Source organism: Mytilus galloprovincialis, chromosome 6 (genome assembly GCF_965363235.1).
Source record: "Mytilus galloprovincialis chromosome 6, xbMytGall1.hap1.1, whole genome shotgun sequence".
In the NCBI taxonomy this organism is placed as follows: domain Eukaryota; kingdom Metazoa; phylum Mollusca; class Bivalvia; order Mytilida; family Mytilidae; genus Mytilus; species Mytilus galloprovincialis.
Genome location: NC_134843.1, coordinates 54,586,379 through 54,599,700, shown reverse-complemented (window position 1 = coordinate 54,599,700; position 13,322 = coordinate 54,586,379).

Sequence of the window (13,322 nt, the reverse complement as noted above, 5' to 3'; positions counted from 1 at the left end):
GCTGCTGGCCATGTTTCACTTATTCTGTCGCAAATCATTTACTTCAAGATTCAGATTCAGATTCAATATTTTATTAAAGTCTCACCACATACAATTACATATATTTACACAATAAAGTATTCATACAGGTACGTAAAACATACATAATATAACAACAAACTTTAAATTCACATTGTATGTGCCAATCTTAAAAGATTTATGAGAGACTGTATAACCAATATTATTTAAAAAACAATAAAATATTGTACATTTTATATATATTATATATTTGCTTATGAATACCATTAAAATACAGCATAATCAATTATATAAAAAAAAACATTCCTTCTGATTAAAATACTATAGCAGGTTCTGGCGACACTGTCAAAAACTTTATCATTATTGAATAAAAAAATTAATTTTTCATTATCTGATAAAATGTTAAAATCCACATTAAAATTTGAAACTTCATAAAACAATATATGTCTAAGATCTCCATATAGTGGACATTTCAATAAAACATGTAGTTCATCTTCAATACTATCATTACAATAAAAACATGTTCTTTCGTGTATTTCTTTTCTTTCATATCTACCCGTTTCTATTCTAAGGGGAGCAACTCCGCATCTAAACTTAGCAAAAGAACTTCTAAATTTAAGTGGCATTTTATACTTTAAGTAAGGTTCAGTACAATAATCATGTTTAAATAACTTATAAGTTCTTAATTTATTACCTTGAGCATACGCAGATACTCTATTACTCCATTCTATTTTATATTTATCAAACATTATTGTTTCTAATTGTACAATAATACTCTTATTTAATACATTAGTTTCATAGTTACAATAATTATCAAAATTATGATTTAACCAATCAATTAAATTCTGAAAGAAGTTGATTTGTTCTCTGTACGAATACATGAAATATTTCTCACTGAACGTTATGTTTGCAATCGATGATCAAATACAAATCTACAGTATTTATATGAAAGAGACTTAATGATATATTTTTATATTATTATTCTACATATATTTGAAGGATCGAAATAATCAGTTCTACAAATGGATGTTATTTAAAGACTTAAAATTTTACAATTATCAAGTGCATCCATGAAATTTTTATCGACGCACCAAACTTTTCCCTTTCATCGTGCATAGCTCATTTTCCGATTCACTTAAGATTTCTAACGATCTTCTTACTTGTTCATTGCATTCTAAAATTAAAATCCTACACAAATTGCAAAAACTTTTATTCTCCGGCTAGACTGCGTAGAAGATCAATATTGCTTTGTTTGTGTATACACAATGTTTTGAAGGCCGATATCCAGTTTGGTTAAAAAATAATTAATTTGCGCCACAAGTTAATTACGCGAATTCTTTTTTTTTTTTTGTATCACTTTATCATAAAAACTGCAACATTCATTTGCGCCAATAAAACAATCATTTAATTGTGCAAATATTATAGACTTGTTTTCAAATGTTTCTTCTTAGAGCACTGAGGAGGTCCTTTTCGGTATTTACATGTAGGTTCAGAATTCGCAAACTGAAAGGGCCTCCTTAGTGCACTTAGACTGACAAAAAAAGTGCACAATGGACCTGATGGAAAGATAGAATTGACACAAACAACATGGCATATGGAAGGAGAAGTACATAATTTCGAATTTTAGTAATTATAAAGTTATTTAACAGTTGAAGTAAGTATTCTAATGTTACATGTACGTGTAAATATGTTAATAGTTTGGGCAATGGTTTCGAGGTAAATATGACACAATTAATAAAATTAAGAATGGAAATGGGGAATGTGTCAAGTTCCATTTATTGGCGCAATTAATATTATACAACAGAAGAGATGAGCGCTATTCAAACGTTTACATTATGACAAATTACACCTAACTGTTTTCACAAATCAGTATTTTTTTCGCCCGGGGATATACACCTGCCAGTAATCTAGCTTCAGTAACTTTACAATACCCAGCCGTGTCATTTCAGTATATTGTACATGTAGATATCACGTGTTATACATGTATATTATTAATCGAATATTTTTAAGAATTTGTGATTCGTTAAAACTTGATAACATGTACATTTGTATTTACTCAGATTGCACGCCAATACTGTAAGGTTAAGCTTTTCGTAGGTCAAAAACATCATATTGCACAGGGCATACAGCATGTTACTTAAAATACATTCTAGAAATCCCCAATTTTACATTGTTCATGCAATAGTTGTTGATTAATAATATAACAATTGTAGCCTTTAGTAGAAAATTCACTATAATTTCACTTTTTTTAAATGACAACTTGTAATTACCGGAAGATTTGCAGATATTGACACCTGTGCGTTTGGATTAGCATTAAAATGTTCCTGTATTTTTATAAGAAATACTTTATAACACAATCTTGGACTTGTACAAGTATATATATGCATCTATAAGTCCAAGCATGTGCATACAATAATGCATGTATGTATACGCATGAGTTTCTCGCTACATTGAAGACCTGTTATATAGGCCTTCCTCTTTTGTCTGCTCTATAGTCGGGTTTTTGTCTCTTTTACACATTCCCCATTTCCATTCTCAATTTTTGTAATATACGACGCTATATTGGGGAGCGTCTAAACACCACCTCGGCCGCCTTGGTGCACTGTCAGTCTAAGCTCAAGAAACTGCACTAAGCCCATGATGGGATGGTGCTATGAATGTAAAAAGATACCATCGGACGCTGTTTTTCATGAAGATAATGTATCTGATTTTTTTAGTCATTAGAAATTGTAGTTAAGTCGTAATTTGATTTTTTCCGGTACGTCTAAACACTGCTAAGGACTCCTTAGTGCACTAAGGACTATACAATGCCACTAAGGACTAGAAGGAGTGTTGTTATGTGTATTATTTTTACAAATAATGTTAGAGATCGATATTTAATGCATAAATTTCAAATTTTATAGAAAAATAATCATAAATAAACAAGATATTCAACATTATTTAGGCACATGCCCGTTTTCTTTGATATGCCGAAAATCAATGAACCGTTTGACACTGGCCAATAACATAACAACTGATTAAACAATCATAATCTTTTTATTTAGTAATAAACAATAGTGTTGAAAAGATTTATGCTTAATATTTATAATTATATGTTATTCTTATCAAAAATGATTAAAAGGACAAATAATTTTGTTTTTGTTTTATTTCTTTTCCAACAAAGTTATTTGCCATAGGTGCACGACTTTGATGTGTGCCAACTAAATGACTGATAAGTTGAAGGGTGGTTAGCTTGCTATGTAAGAGAAACGGAGACAAAAAGAATAGATATATTTATAAGTGTTTTGATTTATTTTGATTTCGACAAAGATGCGTGTATATACAAATGGTTTCAGTAAAGAAAAATACGATTGAATTGAGAGAAAAAATTCATGTGGCGTCCTTGGGTTTATCATAACAACTTAGCTTTCGAACAGTTTGATATCTGTTTACAAAGGCTTCATGCGGTACTTATTTGTGTGTATATGTTCGATTTTTTTTTCTAAAAGTAAAAGAAGTTGAAAAAATCATTTCCAGATTTTTAGTCAGATTTAGTTCATTTTCAAATATATAACAAAGACAATTTTTTTTTAAATGTTCCACAGTTTTTAGTGCATTATTCACGAAAAAATTTCAGTTTGTGTTAATTTAGAGCTAAAATTATAATTTTGACAGAGAAAGAGATTGCTTCGTATGAACGCCTTGAAAACATGTCTTTACCCCATGATGTGTAAACAGTGTATATAAAGTGCGAATCCAGCTAGTTCATTTTTACTGTCATTATTGTAGAATAAAGGATCATGGGAAAACTGTATTTGTTTACGTTTTAAAAATACCACGCTTATACCCCAACGCGACCCACTAATCTATACTCTTTTCTGACTCATATTAAGCCCATTATAAATATATTAAAAAAAGGGTGTTTTTTATCCCTTTTTATCCCGTCTCGTTTCGGTTTGAGCCATAGATAGATAAGATGTCTTATGTGACAATGAGACAACTCTCCATCCGAGTCACAATTTATAAAAGTATACCTTTAACGTCAAAATACGGTCTTCAACATGGAGACTTGGCTCACACCGAACCGGGCAAGTTATAAAGGGCCCCAGTGTAAAACCTTTTAAACGGGAAAACCAACGATTCAATCTATATCAAGATGTACGTAATTAGTGGTGAAGTGTCATGGAAATGGATAAAAAAAACAAGGAAGGATATGGAAATGGATAAAAAAAAACAAGGATAAAGATCCCTATACGATTTATAAGAAATAAAATGGAATACATTTGAAATAAATGTTATTTCTATTGAATTTATTTAGAGTGTTTTAAAACCAAACTTTCCTCCGTAAGTTAAATTTTATCAAATCCGTCTCTTACTTTATCTATAATTGTTTCTGCAAGTCGGCTAAATTAAGGCTTTACAGCTAATTTCCTAATGCATGTAAAGCAAAACTTTGGTTGACTTGCTTGCTAAGTTTGTATATTTTTTTATACAAACTTTGTAAATAAGATTGACATCTTTAAACCATATGTATCGGCATAGTTTAACCTGTATTTATATAATTATTATATTTGAATTAAATTGGGTGGTATCATAATGATTGTACAAAAAAAACTCAAAGCAAGCACGCTAACTAAAGTCTTGCTTTACATGCTTAAAAAAATACGCTGTAATAGATAAAAAAAAAAGAATATATATAATACAGTGAAAATGCGCCGCATATACAAAAATAATGAATCGCTCTACAGTGAAAATGAAAGAATAGTATCATTATTCGACAGTAAACATGACTCGCATAAAGAAAGCATCTAAGTGGAATTCAGTTCAATATAAAGAAACTGAATGACAAATTCTATTCTACGTTATACAACTTTAATAATTGTGTTGAAATGAATATTTTTTCTGCAACAACATCTTACCTGTTAGTTATAAAACACCTGCACGATCTGTTCGTGAAATGTACTAAATATTCACCTAGTTTGGTATATATTTCACAGCTATTTGGATTTAGGCGCGAAAAAAACCCGTTCGCATCTCTTACTTTGTTTTATTAGTATTATGTGTTTCTTAACATATACTTTTTAACTATTTTTCTTCATTTTCTTCAAAAATAAAAAATAAAAAGTCGTCTGTTTATTTATCATTCTACATCAAAAATTTCTGTCATATACCGTGCAAATGATATTTTAGGATCCGCACTTTACATACACTGTGTAAATAATAATTTTTGTAATACAATATAATCTGAATATTTAAAGCATGAAAAAATGAAAATTTTCAGCCGACAGAAATATTTTCAACTATAATTTCTTTAAATCTGTTTTTCTTAAAGAAGAACAAGTATGTCAGAAGATAATCCGATTTGCATTTTTTTTTTAATTGTATGCTTAACATATTGTATGAAATAATTTATTAAATAATAACTATGTGGTATGTGCTTTTAAATAACGCATTTAAGATAATCTCTGCCCAAACAGGTCATATATAGACTAAGTGGGATTGCATGTAGTAAAAATGTATTATCTTATTGGTTTCGTTTTGTCCAGCAATACAGTGCTTAACGTCTTCATATATGAACTTAAATTTTGAAAAGTGCACCACAAGAAACAAACTTAAGTGTTCCAGTTACATAATAAATACTGTCTATTGTTCGAACGCATGTCTGTCGTCGCCTGTCATCACAATAAAACACGCTTGCAAGAAAAATAAACAGTAGAGAGATACGTGTACAAAACACATCATAGGTCATGTGGCCGACCACCTGATAAATAAAATAATTTCCAACGACAAAGAAGGCTACGAAATATAAGATTCAATTTTAGGTTTTACCGGACTTAAGGCAGCCAAGATCAAGATGAGTTTAATGAAAAAGCAACAAATATCTCTGCCGGCTATCCAAACTTCAACACGTACTTTCACAATATATATATGTGAATTAAAAGATTTAAAAAAATATATATTTCAGTCACTTATTAATATGAACATGATGATGGTCATTAAATAAATAAAAATCGCAAAAACGTTGCACGGAATATAAAAATCGGAAAAAACGAAGCACGAGAAGTAAAATCGTAAATATTTATGGAAAAAGTAAAATAATATATTTATTAGCCGTTCTAAGAAATCATCTTGTCATTATTAAATGGACATGATGACCCTGCAGTCACTTTTAAGCGCCCGCTAGTTGCAACCAGAGACATCTCTGTTGCAACTGATTTGAAAGAAACATATTATTCATAATAATTAATTTGATAGCAATTTTAAATATTCTGGGAACACGTAATTTAAAACAATTTAGTCCCGTCAAATAGTGCTGTTGGTTTCTGCCGAAAAAAATCTTTCAAAAAGTTGTAACCTTTGGAACTTTTTCAGATAATTTGACCACATGACAAGAAATTATACAATAAACATTGGTCACGCACGATAGATTCTGATGTAAGACACGTACCGTTACAATACCCAGTTAACACGCATCAGCGCACACAGGTTTATCGAATAGGCCAGTTGATTGGAGGAAAGTTACCAAAAACCACGCCTACCTTTAACTATTATCCAATCAAACGCATTTGACATAAACATAAATAATACATGGGTAATATTACAGAGATTTTGAAAAAAGTTGAGACTCTAAATTCTAACTTAAAAGTATAGATTAATGCTCGTAATTTCGCAATTTACATTAAATTTTATTCATACTTTCACCTAGTGAGGAAAAAATTAAAATTTAAAACAATTGCAATTTACAACTATAATGCACAGCAAGGACGTATATTAGTTATCCGTCCTTGTGCACAGTTTGTGATAAATGGGTGTCAAAATGTATTAAACAAAAACCCAAATACCAGTTTCAAGAAGAATTCTTTGCTTTTATTGCAGAATCGCATAAAACATAATGTTGTCGTATTTTCAAAAAGAATTATCAATTTGAAAACTACTTTTCCTTTTTACCTTTCTAAATTCATATATTACGCAGATATAGATGTGGTAGTTGCCGATTGAGTCTAGAAGGTGTCAGGATTTACACAGAGAAGACAGAATATGCCGTCTCTGTGACACAAACAACATTGATGACGAGTACCATTACATTATGAATTGTAAAACATTTAAACTATAGAAAAAGAAGGAAATGTTTAAGGAACTACTGTTAGTCAAACCCTTATATCTTTAAAGCTGTTCAACAGTTAAACTCATCAAATATTGTAATATTAGAAAAACCAGAGACATATATGTGTATATATGTCTCTGGAAAAACTATGTAAAAGTTATAAATGTGAAAGTCAGTCCTCCAAGTTAATTTAATTGTATCGTTTACACATGCATGTACTAATTTTACCTTATAGTTATGTTTATGTATGTTCTTGATAACTAGTAATTGAAGTTTTATGAGAAATAAAGTAGTCGTATTCCTTTAAACCATAAATTACAGTACACGAAGACAGCCTACGGGTAAAGTACAAGTGAATATGTCACAAAGATCATCCGTACGCGTCCTTGTAAATGCAAAACTCTGGATTTTCTTTGATAATTACCCGAGAGGTTAGAAAAGACTTCCAAAGGTGTTTGCCAAAAAATTAATTGAAATAAAAGATTTTTGTGTAGACGAGTTACATTGCATAAGCATAATTAGGAAATTTGAACAAAAAATGTAAGTGCACATCTATCTAGTGGCGAAAAACACGCATATCGAGTTACGTAGACGAAAAAGAATAAGTACATTCATAATGATTATGATGTAAATTCACGAAATTATAAGGTTATAATTAGAAAACAATCTAAAACACGATTCGTCATTCCCCATGTGTATAGATTAAAACAGAATTATAATTTTAATTCTTAAATTAAATTCTGAAATTCAAAAGACATGTTTCTGATACTTGACAGTTCAGCGAACACTATTACATGAAATGCACGATGATATTGACCGAAAACAAAGGTGAAAGATTCAAATTGTAAAATCAGCCGCTGAACGGTAGAATTTCTATCAATCATTCAACGATATAAAAAGACTTTTGAGTTTAAAAGTATGATAGAAATACTTTTAATTTATTGAAATGCCTGTTAAATTAATATTGTTCCAGTCATTGGTTACTAGTGATTGTCAGTCCATTTCGATATTTCATAGCACTTTTACAAATTCTGAAAAAAAAAGAAAAAGAAAAAACTAATATTCCCATGGGAAAAATATATCTTCCCATGAGAAGAAATTTGTCCCGCACAGTGTTCAACTCCAAAAAAGGGAGTCTAACCAACAAAGAAATACTTTATCATCTGTAGATTGATTTTTATATATGAAACGATGTGTATTGATTTTACTTGGTTGAATGTTCAGTGGCAAGTATTTTATGTATGCACAGGTCCAGAGACAGAAAATCAAATTATTCATTCACTTATGGTCTTCAAAAATAACGATTGCGGGATGACGGACAGGAAGACTTCAAACGTAACAGTGTGAACTAGCTGTCAGAAACTTAAGTACTCTTAGATCCTTTCGTGCTATTGTCGTTTTGTTCTTCTGGTAAACAAGTGATTCTTTCATTGTTGAAGACCCTCTAGCGACTATAAAGATGAACAGGAATAAAACGCTGACCATTGATAATTTGTATTTTTGTTAAGCTCTGACTTTGTGTTCGATTTAAGGTCCCGTGTACTTTTACTCCATATTCCTTTATTTTCTATAAAGGCGTCTGTCTTGACAGTAAGTTGACACGACTTAATACAAGTTAAACCCTTAAATGTAAAACACCAGATGGAAATACTCAAAAAGGAGAGCCAGTTTGGTATTCTGTAATGTTAGAGTTCAATTCTTCATGTAGAAACGACTATATGTTTTCTGTATTCAGCATATAATCATATCTTCTAAACTATATTTTTTCGCACAATGTATGAATATTGGTGGACATGCATCATTGCGAAACCAGACATTTACAAATGAAAATTAACACTTATACTATAGCCATTTAGTAGGAAAGTAAATGCACAAAAGACAAGTAATTCAGAAACATGCATGATCATGCATGGATCACGCAAAATTATGCAGGGGCGACACCGGAGTAATGGGAGTTTTCTTCTTGCAAGACATTCGCCGTGAAAACAATTTGATATGAAGACAAGCCTTTATTTCAACTTTGTTTTAAATTTTCAAACATGAGGCTGTTACGGCCCAGGTCAATGTTCTTAAGCAACACATATTTTCCTTTCATTTTGCTGTTAGCTTTCTGATATAAATTTTTACATATTATAGACTATTATGATTCTTTTTTTTCAATTTCAGTGAAACACTATTTCTTATTTGCTTTTAAATAAATTTTAACATGTTTAAATGTCTTTTTCTTTTTCTTCATCTTTTTGAAACCCTGGTTTTGTATTTCCACTGACCAGTTCAGTAAAGAAACAGCTGCTTCATGTTTGCATAAATGTGTTTGTAACCAATCTAACATGCTATTATTTCCTTATTTTTTATTCCGTGTCTATAGATAGTCTTCATCGGGGAGGCAAGATTTATTTTGTCTGTTGGTTGCTTGGCTAGCGTAAACTAATCCATTTACCTCACATTTTGAAGTTGGATGGAGACTGTTTTTAAATAAATGCCGTACCTTTGTACTTTGGTTTCCTGTCGGATTTTTCTCAATTTTAAATTGGGAAGTTTTGTCATTTGTTTTGCATAATTATTATTTTTGACTTACAAATGAACGATTAATAAATCTAGTCCCATGTGTGCTAGCGAAATGTCTTTAGTGTAATCTCGGAGTGTAATTTTTATTTCAACTTTTACGTTTGCATCAGGAGGACCTAAAACACGAAAACTTTCTTTTTTTTTAAGAATAACATTCTTTACTTCAAACAAAAATCGCTTTTATCTTTTATTTTTTGCAGTAAAAGACCGGTTTCTTTAAAAAAAACTTTCATACAATCGACTGAACGAAGTATAAGCTTCGGGAAGGTCAAGGATTATAACATATTTTTCGTCATTCTGAAAAATTCAATGGTCGAATTGAAGCTTAATACCTACAAAAAAAATCTCAATGAGCGAAAAGACTTTCATTTTAGTAATCTCTGGTGTATTTATGATGGCTTGGTTTGACGCGAGAACAGACGAACTATGCTTACTAGTGCTGCATAAAAAAACATGAGGATATGGTTTGTCCTTTATTACAAATTTGACTCCAATAAGGATAATTTTTGTCTCATAGAAAAGTCGGTATTTTTTACCGATAATTTATTTTTCGATTTTTATCGGATATAATAGTTATTTGGAAAAATACAAACCGGATAATTATTTATTAAAGTTTCGTATGCATCATAAATCAAGCTCCGGCAACTTTTGACTTGTTCTAATATAAATAGTAATGATTTTCATCGGAGAAAAAGATAGATATTTTTGTCGTGATTGAAAGAATCGTAAAAGTGTTATTTTTCTAAATTCTGTTTGTTTAATCGGACATCGTAGAGTCTGAATTTGATTTCTTTTTGCCGAACTGGACTTCATATTGTGTATTGATTTGAAACATGAACGCGGACCTCGATGAGAACACCTGGATTGAAAGTTTGCAAACGTTCCGACCAATGAAATTCATTTTAATATGTAACGAGAGAACTTCAACGAGAGCACCTAGATGAAATATTTTAACTATACTACAATCAGTTTTAACTTATTTCCGTTCAAATATATAGGAAATAAAATTATATGAAAGCAACAATGCAGAATGTTTCTTTTCCATTTTTTGTTTTTTTAACAATGTATATGTTCATTTCAATTTGGTAAGTAGACTTATATTAAATGCCCAAAACGTAAATGTATGTTTTCTTTAAAACATTAAAAAACGTAAAAGTATGCCGACAAATAGCCTGTCAAGGTCGTTAAACTTAAATCAACTTACCCATCTTTATCGTAGACTAAAATTTATCTCATATATACAGAATACATGTTCATTTATTACAAGTACGTCAGGGTGCATGACAGCACAATAATCTTTTTACAGAATCGTAAGAACAATATTTTTGTTTGGTATTTGTTTCTCTTCCACAATTAACGCCCGATTTGGCCATTGACCGGTATTACAATTTAACACAGTTTTAAAAGTTCAGTGGGCTGCTACTTCATTTAGAATTTTCAGCATGCCTTTCTGTTTATCATATTCAACGTCAATATTATCTTCGTCAATTCTATTATTCAACAATATCTTGTTTTTCATTAGAAGCTTTTCCAAATATCAATATACAGCAGGAGAATGCATATATGTTGCTTCCCGGAAATATAAGACACATCGATTTAAATTATGTACACAATAAATAATTTCTGTGTAGTTTTCCGTAAAATTGAAAATGGAAATGGGGAATGTGTCAAAGAGACAACAACCCGACGTTCCGTGTCTACATTTGATTTACGAGTACAATATAGTAAACAGAAAAAAAAGAAACGGTAAATATACAGGAATACATAAAGTTTCGTAAATAGTTGCAAAGGACCACACGTTACTTACGATAGATACATCGAGGTCGTTTTGCTTGAGTGATTTACCTGTAAAAAGCCCGGGTCTCATCAATGTTTAAAACGAATTAATGCATGTTTGAAATAGCTTAACAGGGGCGTGGCCTATTAGTTTGACGCAACTAACCACTAACTTGATTTCAATTGATCGACTGCAGAGAAATCTATTTGACTGGCGTTAAAATGAATTGATATGAATTGAAATGAATTAAATATTATTTTTAATTTTTGTCAATCTTTATCAAATAACGATCAATTTCATTTAAATAGCGTTAACACGTTTTTGTCCGATCAAGTTAAATTCGGGTTACTAGTGAATTAATATGCTATTTCTTAATTCTTGTGGTACTGCAATCTGTAACAAAACTTCTCCTCTTTTTGTTTTTTGTTTAGCTCGTGGTTGAAAAACGTGGTATAACACTTCATTTAGCATCTCATATTGCATGCTTTCATAGGGAATATTTTTCTTTTTATCTACATTGTCTGGTAATGTCCCTTCTAATAAGTACTCATAATATATGTATTTGAAATACGGACATGTTTCTGTTTTATTCCTATATTTTTCGCAACGGTATCTACATTTGTAATATTATTGATAGTTGGAAGTGCATTGACCTTAGAATCTGTGTCTGAATGAGAGAGATATATCTCGAAAATTTGACCTTGAGGAATAGATGCAATGATTTCAGGGTCAATACTCTCTGCTTTAATGGGTTTACCATCTGTATCATCTTCTTGATCGTTTAAATCATATTTTCTCCTAAATAACGCATCAGCGTGTGTATTTTTGCTTCCACTTCTGTGACATACTTCAAAAGTGTACTCTTGTACTTGTAAAGCCAATCTCATTAACTTCGTGGAGTTATTTTTGATAGTTTTTAACCAACATAATGCCTTGTGATCTGTATATACAGTAAATTTACTGTTTGCCAAATATACATGAAAGTAGGAAATACCTTTGACCAGTGCTAATAGTTCCAATTCTGTCACAGTATAATTACGTTTGCCGAGGAAAGATTACGGCCCCCATACCCAATAGGTCTTTCTTGTCCGTTCTCATCTTTTTGTGACAAAATGTATCCTATCGCTTGTGTTGATGCGTCACATGCTAAGATAAATTCTTTTTCAAAATCAGGATACTTCAAAATTGGGGCAGTAATCAAGGCTTGTTTTAAAGTATCAAATGCCTCATTGCAATCACTTGTCCATTTAAATTTCATGTTTTTCTTTAACAAATGGGTAATTGGTGCTGCAATTTTTGAATAGTTTTTAACAAATTTTCGGTAGTAATTGCAAAGACCAAGGAAACTTCTTACATCATGTTGGTTATTTGGAATTGGAAATGATTTGACAGCTTGTATTTTTGAATCATCCACCTTAATTCCCTTATCGGAGAATATGTGTCCTAAATATAATACTTCTGATTTCGCGAATTCGCATTTTGTAGGTTTGATTGTCATGTTGGCCTCCTGTAGTCTATCGAATACTTGACCTAAGTGTTTGATATGTTGTTCAAAATTTTCAGACCATACAATGATGTCGTCAAAATATACCAAACAATGCTTCCACGTTAATCCCCTTAGTTTCTAATTCATAGCCATTTGAAAAGAGAAACTGGCGTTTGTTATACCAAATGGCTTTTTGGTTGGTTATTAATAACATTCTTGTGTGCAGTAATGTATTACTGAATATTCATGATGCTGCACTATCTTCAAATTCTGTGAATATGGTTATAACCTATGACGTAGTAGCAATTCGTTCCGCATCTGTCCGTCGACCTATCAACCTTCTGAAACGTGCTACCTAACCTATTAATTAAGATTCTTGACTTGTACTA